We start from the raw sequence: 400 nt of genomic DNA, 5'->3' as shown, positions 1-400 counted from the left end.
CAACTGCATCCTGGCCCATCCTCACCCTTCTGCCTGCAACCCTCACCTCCTTGTACCCCCAATATGTTTGTCCCAATAAAACAAAACAAAAAAATATTAATAAAAAAAATGTTACGTATAAAAACTGTTAAAAAAAAGGAAGCTAATGCAATCTTCCTTTATCTCAGTGGGAACTTTACATTTCAGCAGGAAATGTTTTGAAATTGTTTCATCACTCTGCATAGAATGAAAAGACTAAAGATGAAGAAGCTATGATTAAAATATTTTTATTTAACTTAGTTGGGATATTGATTATCAATTTCAAGAAATATATGTATATATATATACTTTTTCTCAACACTTTGGAGATATCCCTGACAGCAGAATTACCTAATGCAATTCATCTTCTGTGTTCCTAACT

Source organism: Elephantulus edwardii, unplaced genomic scaffold (genome assembly GCF_000299155.1).
Source record: "Elephantulus edwardii isolate Elephantulus edwardi_28Jun2011 unplaced genomic scaffold, EleEdw1.0 scaffold00003, whole genome shotgun sequence".
Taxonomy (NCBI): Eukaryota; Metazoa; Chordata; class Mammalia; order Macroscelidea; family Macroscelididae; genus Elephantulus; species Elephantulus edwardii.
This window is presented reverse-complemented; position numbering follows the sequence as displayed.